We start from the raw sequence: 18,723 nt of genomic DNA on the forward strand, positions 1-18,723 counted from the left end.
TTGAATGTTTTTTTTTTGCATAACGTAAAATTGCCAATGTTTATTGCTAATTTCGAAATGATATAGTCCCTGTCATTCAAACAATCAAACACCGCTGTCTGACGCATTCAAATCGGTGACTGACTCAGTTTTTATCCTTTTAGATCCTTGTCTTTGATGGCGAAGAAAATCCTTCTAGCCTGCTTTTTTGTTTTAAAACTAAATATGTATAACGAATAACATTGCGAAATGTATTCTCAAGATTTTACAAGATTCATTTTGAGAAATTATATGATGACGAAATTAAACACTTGAAGGATAAGACCCGAGTACACAACATATTCCACAACCGGTACAGGGCGTCAAGCCTGTTAAAGCAGGTATGATGGAGCTCTACAGTTTCGTATTTTGCATGAGTTAGACTTTTCAAGACCTTTAAATTTTAAAAAAATAATTTCCTGGTTTTCCTCACTGGTTATAATGGCTATTTAAGAAAAGATCCTGTGTTTCTTAGAATTATTCAAAGAACTTTTAATTCCATTCATTTTGGTGTATGACTGAAGTTTGCAATATGGGTTATAGAGTGTATAGCTTGGCCTTAAGATGTGCATCTATCAGAAATCTTTTACTTCCTTGATTTCTGAGGTAATTATTTTAAGCGGATAACTTATGTTACATTTTATATATTTGATAATTTGATAATTCATTCATTGTACTTTCAAATCCTGGTATTGTCTGGTCTGGCAAAATTCGTTTCCATATTATAGTAACTGCTAAAGATATTGTGCTCAGACCAAATTCAGGATGATTTTTTAGCACAAGGGAGCAGTTATTTTACGTAACTGCGTGCTTAGATCATGTACATTTTCCACATGTACAATATTCAAAGAAATTTGAGCCACAGTACATGAAAGTGCATGCTGAACATGTAAACGACTTCACCCTACACTTGTCACTTTCTCATAAGTTCATAATATCTGTAGAGTGCCTCTTCTGTAGAAATTATCAATTGGAACCCTTTTGTTGTCAAATCTTCAATCACGGATCGACATAGTTTTGCACTTTGTTTAGACTGGTCTCCTGTACGTCTGATACAAACAATTATGACAGGTACTGACATTTGTCAACCTAACTATGACAGATTGCACACGGACACCGTCTCTAACGTAAACAAAATGGCCGACGATTTCGGAATTTCGATCCTATTGATTTAAATCAAATATTTTGGAGAAAATGATAAGTGACACTTTAGATCTAACCTTGCGTCGTTTCAATTTTTTTTACTGAGGGAATATATTAAAAAGGATATGCAGCTCTGGAACGGTTGTTACACGAACTGTCGTTCTGGGCGAGAAAAAGGTCGGTTTTGTTCTAGGCCTATGTATATGTTGATAGTAGCCTGTTCTTTCGTTGAAACTGCTAAATTTCAGCTATTCTTTGTTGCTGCACACAAGATGTTTTACTTAACAGAAATGTAGTTTTGTACACCAACCAACACATCTACCTCAATTTGTAAAAAATGAACATATATGTTGATTTTTTATTTCAAAGGGACATGTATACGTTAATTTTTTCCTTCCTGACCCAAAGAAAATTATTTCTTTTTCAGTTTCGTACATTAATTGTCTGTATAATTTTGCTGATTTTCAGAGATGCTAAACATTTATAATAATAAGAGGTTAGTGTTAGGACTGGTCGGCCTGGTGTCAGGATAATGTGACTGGGTGGGACATCATGCTACAAACATTGTCTGCGGCATGATACTCCAGTGCTAGACATCACTATAAACTGCCACACTGCAGACATCGTAGCGATATGACTGAAAAATTGTTAAAGCTACGTTAAAAATCCTAATCACACACACATAATAATACTTTTGAGCAATTGGGAAAAGTGTGTCACAGTGACATATTCTGGACATTGATGTGTGCTTCTCTAGAGGTATCCTGCCATCTTCTTTCCTCAGTATGCCAGCTTCATTGATCTAGAATGAACATCTCATGCAGTGCATGTTATTAAAAGTAATTTGCATGAATTGTTATTTCATTATAATAATGGGGCTGACATATCTAAGGTATTTTCTTACCCCAATAAGTAAAAGCATCGGCAAAACTAAACTAAAAAACAAATGGAAAAATGGAAGCTTGATCACTGATAATCACAAATTAGGATAAGTAGGTCCAAGTGATTAACTTACCTTCATGGATGACTCGTACTGAATACACAGGCTGGGTTTCTTTAAGGAGCTAAGACCAAAATTATGGACAAGCATATAGCACATGAAATATAGACCCAGTCATAATGGTGATGTAATCCCTCTGAATGGGGGAGGGGGACATATTAAAGTGAAACAGCCATCTGTTCAAACTTCATGCAGTAACAGGACATGAGAAATCAGTGCAAGCTTCAGTTTAGGAACATAGTCTAGTCATAGACCCTGGTGATGGTATTTCCTGAAAAAGGGGTGGGTGGGAGCAATACAATGAATGAGCACTCTGTTCAAACCTTGTCATGTCTTAGGGGCATGAAAAGTGAAAGCAAGCTTATGCTTTGAAAACAGTCTAATAAAATTGTTTTCCACTAAATAAATTAAACATAGCCAAAGGTTTATGAACTGGGTGTTATTGTAACCTACTTAGGGTATAGGAGAAAAGTATTTCTCTGGGCGGATACACATGAAATTTTGCAAAGTGATTACATGTACAAGCTGGTGCAATGCAGAAAAATATAAATATTTAAACTCCAGATTTTTAAATGAACCAGACCTGAACTGGGGATTGGGATGTATTGACCTGGCAGAGTATTCATTGCATAGTACATGCACTTAGGTTAAATTGAAGACATTAGTTTCTGAAAAGAACCCCTTCACATCTCAACCCCATGATGATAAGATCTTTGTTATACAATTAAAGGATAGATTAAGCATGGTGAAGTAAAGGGTAGTGTGGCTTAGAAATTGATTTTGCAGGTCAAAGGGAGACAGTTTGTGTGTATGTGTGTGCTTTGGATTTTTAATGTAGCTTTCAAAATATTTCAGTCACATTGCTATGATGTCTGCAGTGTGGATGTTTATAGTGATATCTAGCACTAGGGCATGATGCCGCAGACATGTAGCATGATGTCCCACCCAGCCACATTATCCTGACACCAGGCTGGCCAGTCCTAACACTGAACTCTTAATGCTGAGCATCTAGCGAGGCAGCGGTACAATTTATGCCTAGAAGTACATCAAAAACTGCTATTATAACATAAAACCTAATAAAGTCATCTACATATTGCATGTCAACAAGTATACCTTGCCTGCATCAAATATTGTTTTTCTAAACTGATCGGTTTTTGGTTTAAAAACAAGTCAAATTAAAAATGTTGTTTAATATGTGTTCACTGTAATGACTTGGAAACCTATTCAGATCTACATATTATATAAGTATTACAAAACAAGCTTTTACATTTTATTTGTCTACTGTAAGTGATTGTTGATTAACCATGCCAGTAAGATTTATAAATAAATAAAAAAACGGTCTCATTCTCAGTATTCAACAAGTGTGCAGACTTAAAACATAAGGACAGAGCTACCAGCATCTAAATATCTGATTTGGCCTGGTATGGCTAAATAGTGAAATATAATTATTTCAACCTTATAATTAATGTTGATGCTATAGCTGCATGAGTAACAATTGTATAATGCTTTTGCTAGAGCAGGAGAGATAAATACCAGACTTGCTCCATAAATTAAGTATGTGAAGAGAAAAAAATGTGTTCCAAACATCCATCTTAATGGTGTGAGTTGTTTTGAAAAGATTTTTTTTGGAGCTTCTTACAAATAGCTACATTCAGTTATGTTCATTTTTCCTTTATAGATAGGATTTCATGGGGTCAAACAAATATGAGGTTCCCGTTGTTGCTGAAGCAAAAAATGCATCCTCCATCTATAAAATGATGAAAGAATTTCCACTCCACTTATATTTTTCTTCTTAACAGTAAGTATGACTGCAATTAACACATGTTGAAAAAGTCCTTATTCATGTGTGAATTACTTTTAATTGTCTAATTTGGTAATTAAAGAAGATTTAGAAAGATTAATGTTCTTTCATAGACCTAATGATCTCCACAAGTATTAAGTACTATACTCCTGAGCTGATTTCAAGTAAAATTAGTTGTTATTTTTATGTGACCTCCCCCACCTGATTTAAAAAAATTACAAACAATATTCCTCACTGTCAATGTATACAAATTTGAAGAACAAAGAGGTTATTCCCCTTTAACTAAAAATAATTTTACAAGCATGATGTATAATTCCTGGAAGGGGGTGAGATGGTGGTGATGGTAAATGATAGTATGATAAATTAACTTTTTTGTTTTGATTGTGGGAAGTCGGGGAAATAAAATTATATCCACTGGTCTGAGAATAGAAAAAGAAATAATGTATGAACATAACATGTGCTTATGTTTTGATTGTGGTTGGCAATGAATTTGTAATTAAAACAGGTTATCTGGAACAGTGAAATGCCAGTCTCCTACCATTTTAAAATAGAAGATTTGCCAGCCCCTGGTTCAATATGGCGGTAGCTAAATACCTTGGGACAGGAACCAGGCTACACTTTCTTAAGCTCTTCAGTTTCGGATGTGTACAGTTTTGCACTGTGTTCTTCGATTTCAGAGGTAAGTGGAATCAGGTCACAATTATTACTTTTAGTTCAGTACCCACAAATGTAGTCACAGTCTGTTTTTAGAGCATTTTTTTTCTCCCATTTTGGTGGTGATCCAAGAGTTAGATTTAGGCATTCTTAGCATTGTTTTAAAGGTAATTGTTATTCTTTAGAATTCTGATCGTTAAGGTGTGGTTGTCTTTGTGTATTTCAGCAACAGTGCATATGAAGTTATGAGACAGTGATAATGATCTGGTAGTGAAATCAGTGACACAATTCAAGGTACACGGTCTATAGTCCAGCCTCTCAAAAAAAATGCCAGATAACTTATGACGAGAATATCAGTGCGAGTTCATCTTTGAAGGCACTTTAGAGTAAGGTATGATTTATTACGATTTGGACACAATGGAAAGTTCAGTACTGAGAAATAAATGTTGAGAATATATAGTAAAATTAACTGTGACCTAAATTCCAAGCAAATCTTGCAATATAGTCCTCAAGCCCACGAAGCCTAAATAGAGGTGACCCATTTTGGAAAACACTGGAACTTGTGAAGTTTAATGCACTATGTCAGAATGGTGATGGAATGGTTTTTTTTTTTACAATGTTATGTCTGATTGTTCTTAAGTGAAGAATGTTTCTCATTGTTTCTTTTATAAACAGTATGATGAATTACATTCAGCATTTGCAGATGAAGTAGCACTTCATATAGGTTTATAGCATTAAAACCTTTGGTACTGAAATTTCAATCCAATGCTGTCTGAATGAAGGAATATAATGATCTGCATCTCATTTAATTTTTGTACTTTACGGTACTACATTTACACAATTTTTATCAAGAAGACCCTCTTCTAAAGATTCCCGCCTCTTCTGTATCTCCTGATTATACTGTTATAACAACATTTTACTATTTATGATAACCTGTTTTAAATACAAATCCATTGCCAACAATAACCAAAACATAGAAACTATACTATCATTTACGATCACTGCCCTCCCGTTCCAGGTAATATGTTTCTCACCCATGTGGCAGAGTAATCTACCTGTTTCGCTAACCTTACTCTTCCTATCTCAGTCTGGTTATCTCAGACCTGTTGTATGAGTCATGGTGTCCATGTGTTAGGAACTACTTATAAAAAGAAGAAATCTGTGTCTTCTTCTGTGGCTGAAAGAGTTGTTATAAAATCCAACAACAACAACAACAACAGATATACAACAAAAAGAAATTCATTCATAATGCAATTAAAAGGAAAAAGTAATTTTAATTGGAGAGAAATCAATTTTTGTTCTTCAAATTTGTACACATTGACACTGAGGAATTTTATATATGTGTGTGATCTGAATTTTTAGCATACCTTTTGCAATTTTCAGTCATATCGCTACAATGTCTGCAGTATGGCAGTTTACAGTGATGTCTAGCACTGGGGTATCATGCCGCAGACATGTAGCATGATGTCCCACCCAGTCACATTATCCTGACATCAGGCTGACCAGTCCTAACACTAACTTGTTAATGCCACTAATCTATTAATGCTAAGTGCCTAGCGAGGAAGATGTAAGTACCAGTTTTATAAGTCTTTGAAATGACTTGGCTAGGGTTCAAACCCATGACCTCCCACATCCAAGGCGGACACTCTAACCACTAAGTCACGGGAGTGGTCAGATTTTATATTTAATTTTTTTAAATAATCATGGTGGTGGTGGGGGTGTCCCATAAAATAACAAATAAGTTCACTTGAAATCAGCTCAGGAGTATAATAGTTAACACTTGTGGAGAATATTAGGGCTATGAAAGAAATTATATATTTAGACAAGTTTTACCAAGACGAACCCCTTCTCAAGAAAACACCCCCCCCATTGTTGTATATTTAAATTGCATTGTTTGTTATGTTTTTTTAAAAATAATTATGTGTTATGTATTGAAATTTGTAAATGACCTTGTCAAAATCAAGTTCATTGTTGACCTGGCTAGGATCATTCATTCTGTAAAGAATACGTAGCTTATATTTCTGTGAGTGTAGGTTAAATATTATGATCATTATCATAACCTGATTCAAGGTGTTATGAATCTATGCTCTTAATATAAGTAACAGAAAAGAGTGAAGACAATAAGCTTTGTAAAATTTAACAAATAATTTATTTCCCTAGACTACAAAGTAAAAAATATATGAAAAAAGAAGTTTTGGTATTGAAAATAAATCCAAATTTTAATCCAAGAATTAAAACAAGTTCAAATCCCGATGAAATTCAAGATGGAAGGCGATGACGTCTGTAGTAGTCAGCACTGTACTGATGTGTCAATAGTCTCTTGTTGAAACACAGAAAATATTATTCCAGTTTTTGAATTCCATATAAATTCCCGTAAATGTCTTTGTCCAGAATTATCAGAGCACTTTTTTATTTCCGGGAAAACAATCACTTGAATTCAGTTATTTGAAGAAAATAAAATTTAACCCAAACTGGTCACAACATAATACAACTTAACGTGTCAGATGTTAAAGCATGACTGATAATTCTTTATCAGAACATCAGTAATAAGTCTAACTAAGATGCAAAACAGATTCCTGGATGAGGGACAAAAGTTCATCCTTCTAGAAAAAATAGAAGTTTGTTTACCAACTGACACGTGCTTGACGTCACGTAGTCCAGATATGACATTGACTGAACTCAGTGATTCTTACAATGAGAAAGATAATAAAAAAGTTTCAAAAAAGTTGTTTACCAAAACTGTGACTGATTTTGGAGCAAGGTCAGCAACTAGATACAATGTTTCTATTATTAATTGCTTTCATTGAAAATTAGGAAAAGTGAATCAGATCAAACAGAACTGAACTCTATTCTGGACAATATAAAATCTAGTAAACAATATTACATTCAAATAACATGTGTTGGAGTAATGTATTGGAGTAAAAAAAAACAAATGACAATTAAATTAGATATACATAACAAAGGACACTGGTATTCCCACATGAATAGACCTGTTGTGCCTGATGTTTGCCTCATTCTTTACTATAATTTTAGTAGCAGATTTTATCTTCTTGATAACTTAAAATTTTCTACAAATGAACTTTTGACCCTCATCCTGGTTCTAATTTAGTGTATTTTTAAAAAAAATGTAATCTTACTTACTTTAAAAATTACTCATTTTTGCCTCAACATGTTGAAGCAGAATCGGTCTTTTGTTGTGTAGGACTTCATTTGGGTGAAATTATTTATTCAAATTATTATTTGCTGTTCATCAATAATAATATTCTTGGACAGAACCATTAATTTGGAATTATAGTGAATTCAGACAAGCGCATCTTTGATTATATTATTGTGAAACATTAAAATACTTTTGGTACACTGACACACTCTAGACCACTGGCATGTTAGTACATTCAAGACTACAGACACGTTAACACATTCTGCATTGGATCTTATTTGGAATACAACTGGCATTTAATTAGAATTTTATTCATTAGGACTTGTGATAGAGCCTTGTCGGCTATTTGGGATTTAATTCACAATATCATAAGTTCTTTTCAAATTTTGACATTTTATTCAAGGGAAATAAATTACTTGTTGATTTTTACAACTTGTTGGTTTTCACTCTATTCTCTTACTTAGGATAAGACCATGGAGTTGTGACATAAAATTAGGGTCTCGTCATTTAGATATGAATTTCTTATAAACATTTAAGAAGATTTTGTTTCTGAAATTTGAATTCACATTGTTTCCGAACTTTCTAAGTTCGAGATATTAGTTCACTTTTTTAAGACATCTATAGTGAAACCAACAAGCTTACACAATGTCATCCAAAGTAGAGAACTTTATTTTAAATCCTACCCAGGAAGGGGTAGAGTCCTTGATAAAAGATAGTTACTCCAGCTTGCCAGACAATATAATCTTTCAGAGGTGAAGGCTTCTTTAATGATGCAAGAGAAAGAAAAATATTTTGGTCCAATATTTGGTGGATAAGAATTTTTGGGATAAAAGAGCTTTGGATGTGATTAGTAAGTCTCAATCAGGCTCAGCTTCAGAAAGAGAAAGAAGAGTGATAAATACAAATGCAGTTGCAAAAAAGGAAGGAGAGGCAAAGATAACGAGAAAGAGAAGAAAGGCTAAATGCAGATGCAGAGAGAAAAGGAAGAAAAGAATTTCAATGTAGATTAAAAGAATCAGAGCTGACAAGTGGAATGCACTCCCCCCCCACTTTAAACACAATTTCAGGTTTTGATGTTACCAGAAATATTAGGTTAGAATCCTGTTTTAAAGAAAGGAAGTTGGTAAATATTGACCTCAATTTTAAACAAATTGCTAGAAATTGGATATGGCCAAGAAAGCATTGGACTATATCATTACAAAGTGTATATCTAGGCAGAGCTTGTTAAGTTTACACTTCATTGGCTGTACAACAAAGTGCTGATTATGATCTGGTTGGGGCCCCGAGTGGCCGAGTGGTCTAAAGTGTTCGCCGTTACGGATCACTGCCATCTCACCTCTGTCTGCGCCGGTTCGAGTCTCAGATTCAGCCAATGTAGATATGTGAGAAAGCATGCCAGTAGCTTCTCGTGGGTCATTGGTTCTTTCCAGGGTTCTTCCTCCACCATTAATATTGGCTGCCATATATAGCCTACCGTGTGCTGAAAAATGGCGTTAAACCCCATAACAACAACAACAACAACATGATCTGGTTAGGGAATCTATCTTGAAGGGTTATGAGTTAGTACCTGAGGCATATCAACAAAGGTTTAGGAACTGTAAAAAAAGAAACTGGACAGACCCATGTCGAATTTGTAAGAGAAAAAGAACAATTATTTGATAGGTGGTACTCAGCCAGGAAGGTTGGTCAAGACTACAATAATCTCAGACAACTCATATTAATTGAAGAATTGAGGAATTGCATCCACAGTGTTGATAAGACTTCCTTTGATGAATACCACACAGAAACTTTAGAAAAAGCTGCTCATACAGCTGATGATTATTGCTCAACTCACTAAGTCTGTTTTGTTAGTAAGTCACCCATACAGCGGTTCATTGGCAAAAAGCCATTTCAGTCTCATATGAGCACTTTCAAATCTCAATCTCGCACAAGTTTTAGGAATCAAGCTTTTGTTAAGACTGATCAGAATCCTTATCTCTTACTATGTGCACCTATTGCAAGAAGAAAGGGTACATTATTTCTGATTGGTACAGATTTAAATATAAACAAAAGAATCAAGGCAGAGCTATTCCAAATGCTCTTCTTTCTAATAGTCTAAGGTCAAAGTCACAAAATGAAGGCAATACGTTTGTTGGGTAAAACAAGTCTCAGTCTGATTTGATTATGGAGAATTATAAACTATTCATGTTGAAGTGTTCTATACCCCTTATTAGTCATCCTGCCATTCCAATCCCTATTAAAATTTTAACGGACACACGAGCTTGTCAGCGTCTTTTAGAATCAGGTAGCTTGCCTTTTTCTGTGAAGTGTTCTTCTAATAAAAGTGTTCTTATTCAGGAAGTACAGTGCGGCTTTGTTAATGTTCCTCTCCAATGTGACAGTCGGAAAAGAGATGTCTTTATCCATCCAGGGTATTTATTTAATTCTATTCAGTGGCCTAGCTGGAGATAAGGTAGTGGTTAATCCACTTGTAAATGACAAACCTTGTTCAGATCAGAAAATTTATCCAATTGAAAATGAAATCCCTGATTAATACCCATCTTGTGCAATTACTAGAGCTATGACAAAGAAAGTGCTTGAGAATAATGTTGATCAAGATATTATATCTTTAGCTGACACATTTCTTGGTTGGGCTTTTTATGGGGTCACTGTTGCTCCTATATGGATGAATCCTAATGTATTGATCACAGAGATCCTCATCTTACTACTCATTCTCTTTATTATAATTAAGGTGACAGACGACAACCACTCATTGTCAAAATACCTATTCATCCGACCTAACCTATCCAATAGGAAATAACTGGATATTTCTAAGAAGCCACTTGACCTAACCCAGCCAATGTGAATTAACTTAATTCTTCTATGAACCTACCTGAACCCACCAGCCAATGAACTGTTACCCTAAACTTGTTAACAGTCTCTTGCTAGAACGGGATTCTCAAGAAATGCCCTGGTGACAAGTCTGTTTCTAAATTCTTTAGTCAATTTTTCCCCATAAACGAGATGTTGTAAACACATTACATCCTATTCATTGTTGGTTCTCTTCAACATAATAGTTTACTTTTTTTTTATAAAATGTTTAACTTTACTAAATTTGTTACATGATCAGTTTAGTTTGCTTAATATCTCTAGCCATATACTAACAATGTTACGTTGAATTTTTAAAAACCAGCTAGAAACCTGACCCAATTACTCGACCGAAATGCTGACAGGAACAGTCCAAAGTAATGTATTTCATTTCCATGGCCCGATGCCTTAACAATTACATCTTTTCAAAGCTATGCGCAGAATAAGCCGACACATCGTGAGTCACGAAAACACGGGTGGTATCCGATGTGTCCAAAATTAATATTATTTTGAACAGAATATTCTGGTGACAATTGCTCTTTTCAAATGGTAAGCATTGCAATATTTTATTTTCGTCAATTGGTCAAATTCAGTATGTGTTTAGCTTCAATATTGGAGACGGAAACCTTAGGTGCGCAGTAATGCCCGACAGCATTGTATATGTGTGTTTGTGTGTGTAACACTGAGTTTTCCTAGTCATTACGGTCATTGATGAAAGTTCATGAAACACTGCAATCAGCGACATATAAGATCACCACATATAATACACTACACAACTGATTTTGTTCTTCAGCAAGTACGTTTCCCAAATACATGGTTCCCACGCTTTTCTAAAGATAAATTTCCAGGTCATTTCCAGGGGTTTTCCAGGATGAAATTAATTTTTCAAGGTTCACTTATGACCATTTCTGAATGGAATTAAAGTATATTCTAGATTATAAAACATGCATTTTCTAAAGATGTGTCTTTTTCAAGAGTCAAAAAAAAACTAGGTCAGAAAAGATGATCATGTACAAAACCACAAAATGTATTACACAAAACAAGTTTGATTATATTCCTATAAATTGCATGTAAAGCCATTTCAATGTACAGAATAAAATTTCTAACTTTATTTTGCTGACCTGCATAATGTTGCTAAGTGAGAACAACACAATGAACATAAATTAGTCCTTTAATTCTAAAGAATTCTATAGCAGCACACACACACACACACACACACACACACATACATATATATATATAAAGTGAACATTTCCCATCACAAAAAAAAATAAACACAAATAATTAGAATCTTGTCTTGTAACGAAAAGAGTTTATCCTGAATTTATCTGTGCCAATAAAATCCCAAACAAGATTTTTCAAACAACCTTATCTCCTTAAAATGATCTGCTTAAAAATCCATCATTTAAAAAAAATTCAAAAGGGTTATTTCAATTTTGACCAAAAAAAACTTCAAAATTATATACTGTTGTATAAACATGGACTGAATTTTCTGTAAAATCAACTTGTCTTCTTGTAATTCGTTAAACCAGTCCCCAAACCTGTACTGATACAGAGGCTCATATCGTTTTTAATATATAATACAAGGGACGACAATTTCTCATTTCAGCTCTGAGATTGAAGAATCTGGATACAAATTTGGCTTAAAACAAATAGCAGTCCATTTTCTGATCCGGGTTTCCTCTGAATATTCCCACCCCATTTTTCATATTTGGACATTTGGGTGTCGGGTAATCGCAATTGCATATCAAAAATTTGGAATTTACTGCCACTGTGCGGTAGCGACATATGGTCGTCACTTACCAGCAGGCCTAGAAAATTTAAATGTATGTTATATCAACTTATACATGTATGAAATCAATAGGAAAATAATTTATTTTCTCAGAAATGGCAAGTATTATAATCGTTATGTCTTTAATCTGCTGACAGACTAGACGAAACTACGGCATAGATAAAACCTGACTCTGTACTCGCCATTTGCATTACTAGTCACATGACTTCACAAATCTCAAACGGCGACATCGGAAGTCCAGTTGTCACGTGATATTAACAACAAACGCCTTTTTAATGTTGCTGTACAGAAATTCAATTATATTAAATGAAATTCTGATACTTTTTGTAAAAACTAGCAATCTGGCCAGTCTGATTTACCAAGCAGAGAGCACATGTCAACGTGGTAGTCACGTGATACAACAAAACTCAAGTTGTTCTCGGAATATATAAATATGAAAAATTTGTGTTCTGTCGTCTTTTGTATTTTTATTACAACCAGTATATGACTTTCATTTAAATTTTTTTCTCTACAACATTTCAAAATGTAGGTTGTTATATTTTTTTTCCAGGTCACATTTCATCAACGGTATAGGTTTTTCTTGTCCTTCAGCAGTGTATCCCCTATGGGTGCAAGATTGGGGGTCAAAATTCCCCTTGGTGTCAAAAATGGGGGTCAGACTGAGTAAAAAACAAACTTTGATATCAAAACTGGGGGTGAAATAAAAAATCTGGGGGGTCTCTGAAGCACAAATGAGGGTAAAAGGAAACACTAACTTCAGCAGACTAAAGACATAATGATTACAATAGTCACAATTTCTGAGGAAATAGGTGATTTTCATATTGATTTCATGCATGTATCACTTGATCTTTACAACGTTTAAAGTTTGCTAGGCATCCGATAAGCAGCTACGCTTTGCCACCACCATGTTGGCCTCTTATGATGCTAGACTGGTTTTCATGCCTTCCATGTAAGAAAGATACGGATATCGAACTGACTTTGAAAATAAAAGTCTACTGGACGAATCTAATCCACTGATTTACTCAGCATATATGTTTACTGCAAGCACCCAAATCATCCATACTGCACCCTCCGAATACTGTGGTTAGAACTCGATAAATTTAACTCACGATCAGTTTAGTTACGACTCAAGTACGTGATTGTTTCTGGTGTCAAGTACTGGCGGAAAATTCACGGGTTTTTCCCGACTTTCATCAGTATTTGCGAAATTCAAGGACTTTTCACTGTCGGGAAAAAAATATTATTTCTCCCGACTTTTTCCCGATTTCCCAGTAGCGTGGGAACCCTGCATATAGGAAGAAAATTAGTTACAGTTAAACTAATGGTCGCTGCAAGTATCAGCTGATTACGATACATACAATGTGTACATCTGACCTACTGACGATTTCGAAGGGCGCATTTGCAAATTTGTCATGATAAGGAGAAGTTTTATAGATTTGGGGTGATTAAGGAGATCATATTCGAATACTGGAGATGATATTTAATAGATATCATCGACCCTTATCGAAAATACTGGGCTTCATTTGATCCATCCCATGTAGCTTTCGAAGGTCGTTGCCATTGCTGTTGATAGTTCACTGAGCATGCGCAAGGCATGTCCACCCGTACGGAGGGCGAGATGAGTTACCAAATTGCGGTTCGGCAACGGATTTTGGATCCACTTTCAATAAAGTGTTTTGCCCTCATGATAATAACAAATATATATTTTTAGTTGGAAATAATAATTATTTTTGCATTCATTTATCGTCTCAAGATGAGTTAGGATTTTCCAACAATTTTCCAGCTTCTCCAACATCCAAACACTTCACCAACAGTCTTCCAACTTTCAACAGTTTTCCAGCACAATTACGACTAGATGGTATTTAAGGCCCGGAAAGTTCCAATTGGTAGCCAAAAAGCCGGTACGCAGCCAAGGAGGCAACAGAGCTTCGGAAGTCCAAATTCGTTGGGTATTTACAGCAGCAGATAACAGCCAGATGTAAGGGTCAATATTGTAAGGCATGGGTGTCTATTTTAATTTTAGATTTTAATTACTTATGTAATATACTCAATATTTATTTTGCAGTTACATGGATTTTTTATCGGATTAACAATCTCGTTAGTTAAAGAATTTTAAGATATATATATATATATATATATATATATATATATATATATATATATATATATATATATATATATATATATATATATATATATATATATATATATATATATAGCTAATGCTGTAATTTCAGTATTTAAAGTAGAACATCAATTTCTCGTATTATTCTAAAATAAAAATTTCTTCACTTCTAATATTTCATCTAGGATCCATTTTTTTGAGTTTGACATATTTATATATGTGACATTTAGTTTCTGTTCGTTGAGAAGAATTATTTTGCAAATCCCAGCTGTATAAATGTAAAAGAGTTAGCCTTGACGTCGGTATACATTGCAGTTAGAAAACTTATTTTGCAAATCCCAGCTGTATAAATGTAAAAGAGTTAGCATAGACGTCGTTATACATTGCAGTTAGAAAACTTAATTTGGGTGATCATTGGTGACGTTTTCTCACCATATATCGCCCCTTTCTTATTAATCATGTGTGGCTATTCAATGGGTCCAATTTCTCTTCACATACCACACTTTTGCTAATGTTAATTGTGTGTGGTCATTGAATGAGCCCATTTTCTCTTCACAAAATACGCTTTTACTTGTAAAGATTGTGTGATCATTGGATGAAAATAATTATCGCTTCATATCACACCTATTATGTTCATAAATGTATGTGCGATCATTAAATGCATATAGATATCTTCAAATACCACACTTTCTTGTGCTGAAACTCTCGATGTAATAAACTTAACAAGTGTTCGGAGGGCGAACATAATCATCCTCCCGATATCGTAACAACGTCAAGTAGCTGTACGCCGTCTAAGGGACACAATTCGTTTCTCTGTTGTATACAGTCGTGGACAAGTTGCATCCCCTGATATATTGCAGTCACATTAACTCCAGTTACCATTATCTTAGACCATGCAAAGTGATAAAGTAGTTTTCTGCACAAGATTGTATGTTATATGAATAAAGAGAATCTTCTCAATAGTACCCACCCACTTTTCCACAGTCAGTAAGTAATATAAAAAAATGAAATAGGAGTAAAATCACACATATACAGAAAGTTGGCGATATTTTCCACTGCACATCAGTGACTATAAGTAAAGATAAACATCAACCATACAAGACAAATACCTGAATGTTAGACAGGATACCAAAGTTCACATCTCCACCGCCATAACATGAATCTTGGTGATTGCTGAATATTCAGAGTATTGCTGTAAAATTGTTTGAATCTTGTATCTTGAATAAATAGTATGTATACGAATAGTATACATAGAAAGTATGCATACAAAATAGTATGAATGGAAAGTATGAAAACAAATAGTATGCACAGAATGGTCTGACTGTCATACTTTTAATACAATTTATTTCATAAGGTGTCTTTAACAAATAAAGTGTCAGTAGTGTCTGGGGTTGTTGTATCAAAAAATGAAAGATAAATAAATAAATAAATACCTAATGGTCAAAAACCATTACATACATACATACATACATACATACATACATATATATATATATATATATATATATATATATATATATATATATATATATATATATATATATATATATATATATATATATGTTGAATTTAACTTGTCAACACTGATATATGGCTTAATATTATACAAATAGAATCATACTAATGGACATAAATAAGTAGGTATTATTTTGTTTATGGAAGAACGCTACAATTTTACGATTTACAGTCAAGAACAAAAATTACACACAATACAGGTATAGTCATGTACCAAAAGTTACAAAAATATAGATAAATACAACAATATAAGAACACATTAAGTAACATTTTGAATTTGAATTCTATTTTAAAATAAAAACTGATCAAGTTAGAAAAAAAATACCTGAAGCAGGCAAGGTATACATTTTGACATACATATATAAATGACGTCATTAAATCTGATGATATAATAGCAATTTTTCATGTACTTTACTTCTAGGCACAATATTTTTCCCTTTGACTTGCATACAGTATTCCATCTTATTATATGCTGATGTTTTTCTCCGTTAACTTTACATTGTCAGGTGACCCCGAGTGGCCAAGTGGTCTAAAGCGCTCACCGTTACAGATCACTGCCATCTCACCTGTCTGCGTGGGTTTGAGTCTCGGGTTCGACCTATGTGAGAATGTGAGAAAGCGTGCCAGTAACTTCTTGTGGGACGGTGGTTCTTTCCAGGATTTTCCTGGGTTCTTCCTCCACCAATTATACTGACCGCCATGTATAGCCTATCTTGTGCTGAAAAATGGTGTTAAACCCCCAAAAAACAAAAATACATTGTTAGAATCGGGCAATATTTTACGATATTGAACTCGCACGCACTTCATATTGCATTCATAAAGGAACTACTTTCTGCTGTAAACAAACAATGGACAAATTACACAAAGTGCTTCAAACATCAACATTCTCTTCGCTGCAGAGTAAGTAACATGCTCAGGATGTGTAATGATGAAGTTAATCCTCCAATCTCCATTACTCAAATTTGATGCTACAACCAAGTCAGTTGAACAAATTTTAAAAATTTATAACACAAATGTTTTATACATTGTCTGTTATAAATCAGTCATAAACGATCTGTATGAAATTATATGAGAGGAGCAATGGTGGTTATGTTTGAATGTAAAGGTCACATAAGACAAGACCATGAATCAGAAATATCGGAGACATTATCTGTGGAGTGGGTTGGGCGAAACCCTACATAGCTTATATACGATATTTTTTTATTACTTGTTAAGTGTCTATTGTGTAATTGGTTTATCCCGGAACTGGTTAAATTTCCCTGTATAATTTCTAAGTATGTACTCATTTTTTTAAAACTGTTGAAGAACTGCACAATGAAATTATCTGTTTGTACAGATTTGCTATTTTTTGGCACATCATCATGTCGAAGGTTATATCATGATGAGGTAAATATAATAAAGTGCCATGCCCAAGAATAAACCACTGGCCGATCATGGTTAATGTGATTGTGCTGCTCGAACCCTTAACCGTATGCTTGCTAGTCAAAAGTCTTAACCACAGAGCCGCTGAAATTCCTGTGATATGTGTAAGAAAGCATTGTATTTTATATATCACTGCATAAATACCAATGCAAACTTGAAGAATTGTTACGTAAGTATATCCAAATCAGGATTGTATGCATTAATTAAAAAAATATCACAAAATCCTGTTGAGTAATTAAAAAAATTATCACAAAATCTTGTTGAGTAATTAAAAAAATATCACAAAATCCTATTGAGACTGTTCAGTTTTTGAATACAATAGGGTCAAGTTCGAGGCATACGAATCTGATATGGGTTCAACTTTTTGGCTGTTCAAACCCGCTGTTGACGTTTTTCAATCCACGCACCTTTACACATATCTCTGACACTTCAGCTCCATTATTCTCGAGCTGTTACCACTACATCATCTATGCCGACAACACTTGTCCCGAGCTCTGGCCTTCTGGTGCTTATTAACTGCATTTAAGTCAGTCACAACAATAGCACACCTTCCCGTTTGTTCGTACACCTCACCGATTTTGAAAACACGAAAAGTATCAAGAATATAAAAAAATGCACAAAACTTATCATTTCATTCATTGAGTTATAAAATTTCTAACCCGATTGCTGCCAAGGAGTTCCTAACACTGTTGAATTATTGGCATTTCAATGCAAACGGAAGTTCCCGATGCAAACAAGCAGACAGGCCGGTCGCTGCCCTTTCCTGGTTTTTAAAATAGACATTTCAGTAAAACAAAACTGGGCCGTCTGCGTTCAGTATTTGCAGTGTCTAGTTTTAATATTTCTGAAACAAATTAAACCAAGAAATACTTTATTCGAAAATTTTAATTTATTCTATGCAATATTGTTACGATCGGTTGTTATTTGGCCATATATTGTGACATAAGATGCTGACCTCTAATATTAATTACGGTAAAATATGAATGTTAGAAAAACTGCAAACACCCCCCAAAAATTACTCATACCTATCTTAATGTCTAATTATTATATGCTCATTTTTGTCTCCGTTAACTTTACATTGTCAGACTCGTAGATATTGCACGCATGTGCACAAAATGTGTGCCTAAAAATAGTATCGTGTATTAGGAACTACTTTGTAAACAAACCATGTAACTCATGTTAAATTTATTTGTGAATGAACTCAACAAGCTGTTTCGTCCATTTGAAACTGTTGTTGTTGTTGTGGGGT

The 18,723-nt window shown here is 34.2% G+C and overlaps 1 long non-coding RNA gene across 2 annotated transcripts; it reads left to right on the forward strand.

Moving 5' to 3' along the window:
- Positions 1–1,046: 1,046 nt before the first annotated feature.
- LOC149779515 (uncharacterized) lies at positions 1,047–14,486 on the forward strand. Of its 2 annotated transcripts, XR_016415408.1 has the most exons (5): positions 1,047–1,338; positions 3,840–3,959; positions 4,468–4,641; positions 4,843–5,007; positions 14,196–14,486. It is a non-coding gene; the product is annotated as an uncharacterized LOC149779515 (long non-coding RNA). The 2 variants fall into 2 exon arrangements; XR_016415409.1 differs by lacking the exon at positions 4,843–5,007.
- Positions 14,487–18,723: the final 4,237 nt, after the last annotated feature.

The sequence above is a fragment of the Sinohyriopsis cumingii genome, chromosome 17 (genome assembly GCF_028554795.1).
Source record: "Sinohyriopsis cumingii isolate HCF-2022 chromosome 17, ASM2855479v2, whole genome shotgun sequence".
Classification (NCBI taxonomy): Eukaryota; Metazoa; Mollusca; class Bivalvia; order Unionida; family Unionidae; genus Sinohyriopsis; species Sinohyriopsis cumingii.